Genomic DNA, 3,605 nt, shown 5'->3' with positions numbered 1-3,605 from the left:
TTTTAAATTAGTGTTAATAAATTTTTTATTTTCCATCCAAGTTAGTTAGCATATAGTGCAACAATGATTTTAGGAGTAGATTCCTTAATGCCCCTTACCCATTTAGCCCATCCCCCCTCCCACAATCCTTCCAGCAACCCTCTGTTTGTCCTCTATATTTAAAAGTCTCTTATGTTTTGTCCTCCTCCCTGTTTTTATATATTTTTTTTGTTTCCCTTCCCTTATGTTCATCTGTTTTGTATCTTAAAGTCCTCATATGAATGAATTCATATGATATTTGTCTTTTCTCTAATTTTGCTTAGCATAATACGCCTGAGTTCCATCCATGTAGTTGCAAATGGCAAGATTTCATTCTTTTTGATTGCCAAGTAATACTCCATTGTATACATATACATCTTCTTTGTCCATTCATCTATCGATGGACATTTGGGCTCTTTCCATACTTTAGCTATTGTTCGTAGTGCTGCTATAAACATTGGGGTGAATATGTCCCTTCAAAACAGCACACCTGTATCCCTTGGATAAATAACGACTAGTGCAATTGCTGGGTCATAGGGTAGTTCTATTTTTAATTTTTTGAGGAACCTCCATACTGTTTTCCAAAGTGGCTGCACCAGCTTACATTCCCACCAATAATGCAAAAGAGATCCTCTTTCTCCGTATCCTCACCAACATCTGTTGTTGCCTGAGTCGTTAATGTTAGCCACTCTGACAGGTGTGAGGTGGTATCTCATTATGGTTTTGATTTGTGTTTCCCTGATAAGTGATATTGAGCATCTTTTCATGTGTCTGTTAACCATCTGGATGTCTTCTTTAAAAAAGTGTCTATTCATGTCTTTTGCCCATTTATTACCTGGATTATTTGTTTTTCGGGGTGTTGAGTTTGGTGATATGACATTTAATTGCGCATTCCATTAGGGAGCACTATTTGAGCATATACCAACATGTATAATCACTTACTTATAGATTATATACATATTCTACTGTACCAATGGATTGTGTATATTATATAAAAAAATAGAAAAAATGTGAATAAAATGAGTCAATGTATTTTAAAGGTCTTGCTAATATTAAAACTGTTTTGAATGTTTTGCTAATATTACCTATTATTTCAAAGCACTTACGGTAAACTTCACCTTCATGGTAATTAATATAAATATATATTTCAAATAGATATTAATTTCATTTTTTAACATATTTATTGTGAGAGCCTGTTAGACTGTTACTGTTTATAATTCCTAATATGCCAGATAAAGAACTCATACAAGGAATTGAAAACTGCAACACAGCAATAACATAGAAACATCCCTATAGTGTAGCTCTCGCTCTTCCCTCAGGATCCGTCATTTGACTTAACATGTGACCTTCTGATTTATGGACCAAGTGAAGTTCCAGTATCAATGAGGACATGAATATTAATAAAAATATAATTAACAATTATAGCATTTTCTTTCTGTATCATTGTAAGTCACCTTGAGAATTAAGGCCTTATGAAGGATACCTTTAGTGAAGTGGGTTGAAAAGAGAAAGGAGCAGAGGAAAAAGAGACATTCCAGGTAGACTGGTATTTCAAGTGACTTGAAGAAAAGGAGGATGAAGTCTTACCTAGAAAGTCACAAATATCAAGGTAGTTTATTTGCTTCTCTGTATTTGCTCTTAAAATGGATACATCTTGAGTATGCTAAATACCAAATATATGCTGGTGGGAAAAGAACCAGTGGAGAGAGAGGAGAAAGAATACAAGAGAGGAGGAGGACAGATGAAGAAAAACTGAATGTAGGACCAGAGTCTGAGCTATTGCAACATACAAATGAGAGCTTTCTTTCCACAATTAGGGGAGCAGGAGTAATACATGGAAACACCCCATCTAGAAAGAAACAGTCTGTGCTTGCTCGGCAGCACATCTACTAAAACTGGAACAGAAGATTAGCACAGCCCCTGAGTAAGGATGACACTCAGATTCATGAAGTGTTTCATTAAGAAAGAAAGACAGAGAAAGAGAGAGAAAGAAAAGAGAAGAAAAGATGTGGCCTGATTCATGCTGTGTCAGGCGCCGGAAATGAAAGCAAAAATAGATGAGTGGACAACAAAAAACCAGGATGATAATACAGAATCAGCACCACAAAAGAGATGCTGACCCTAAGGTGAATATCACAGTTTCTTAGTGTAAAATGACTCTGGAATGATTAAGGAACTCAGTGAGGAGGAATCTGTAGTTAAAGCAGAACCATCTCATATATTGACAATGTATTACCAATTAGTTTTTAAATTTGCAAATATCTACTTGCTGTTTACAATGTTCCAAAAAAAAAAAAAATGAGCTGGATGCTGAGGATCCAAAATAACAGAGAAATATGCTTTTGCTCCCACAGTTTACATTTTTCTTTTAATTATAGTTACTGTACATATGAATTATTTAAGAAACTACACGCAGTTAACTACCTCATAGTGTGAGATATCATTCTCAATTGAATCTTGTGTGTATGTCTTGAATGGAAAAGAAACAAAACAAAACAAGAACAGTGTTGAGTAGAAAGAAAAAGTGAATGGTGTGGACCTTACTGATTTTTTTGTAGTCACTATTAGATGCCGTAAGTGGGCAAATTGCTCAGAATAGTTCCTAAAACTCTATCATCCCTTTGACATTGGAATATACCAATAGCTGTAAGGACACAAATACAGCTCCTTGTTTTTTGAATGTCCTTTCTGTTTCTCCAGTATATCATTATGAAAAAAAAAAAAACAGTGGGGTAACAGAAATAGAAATATATATAATCATGCTTCGTATATAAAAGAAACAGAGAATACATGAAGATAGCTAAGTTATTGACAGTATTATTAAAAGATGGTTTCAGAATTTTCCCTTCCTTTCAAGACTGAATTTTAAGGTTAAACATTTGTGGTTTGAGTACCAATCAATTTCATGGATACTGCAGTTCCAACTTCACATGCTATGTTGAAATGAAGGTTTGAGGCATATTATGGTTTCAAACAAATACCAAGGAGATAACAATACCTTCCTAGAGTCAACAGATCAATGTCAAATAAGGAGCACCACGGAAAACAAAATAAGGAATCTGGGAAAGATAAAGACAGAAGAAGCAGGCAGAGGCTAGACTGCTACCAAACGAAGACTCCCCCTTTCCAACCTTAACAGTCTTCCCAACTGTAGGAAGACAGGGGTGTCTTGGGTCCTGAATCACATTAAATCTATTGTATTTTGCAAAACGATTCTCTATTTCACGAAGCTCTTCAATGTAAAAGAAATATGAATTAATCTATGAAACATTAGCATTTTTTAAATCACTAGGAGCCTTTGCTAGAAATCATCACTGATTTTATATCAGAAGGAGGAAACATAATAAAGGATAAATAATTTGTCTAACAGTAATACTTATAAAATACTAACTCTTGATTAGTATTGAGGAATACTTGGGGCAGGAGAGAAAAAAAGAACAAGTCATTATACATTCAGAGAAATTACTTTGATAAATTTATTTTTTTCTTCTTATGGTAATATTGGCAGCCATAATCATGTAAGCTCCGAAAATGAGAGCATTCAGTTCAACAAAATTACCCTGATTAAAATGGATATGCAAGAAATG

The 3,605-nt window shown here is 34.4% G+C and overlaps 1 pseudogene; it reads left to right on the top strand.

Annotated features, from left to right (window-relative positions):
- The first annotated feature begins 1,884 nt into the window (after window positions 1–1,884).
- On the top strand, window positions 1,885–1,983 carry LOC125171405 (uncharacterized; annotated as a pseudogene).
- The last annotated feature ends 1,622 nt before the right edge of the window (window positions 1,984–3,605 follow it).

This window comes from Prionailurus viverrinus, chromosome B4 (genome assembly GCF_022837055.1).
Source record: "Prionailurus viverrinus isolate Anna chromosome B4, UM_Priviv_1.0, whole genome shotgun sequence".
Lineage (NCBI taxonomy): Eukaryota > Metazoa > Chordata > Mammalia > Carnivora > Felidae > Prionailurus > Prionailurus viverrinus.
This window is presented reverse-complemented; position numbering and strand designations above follow the sequence as displayed.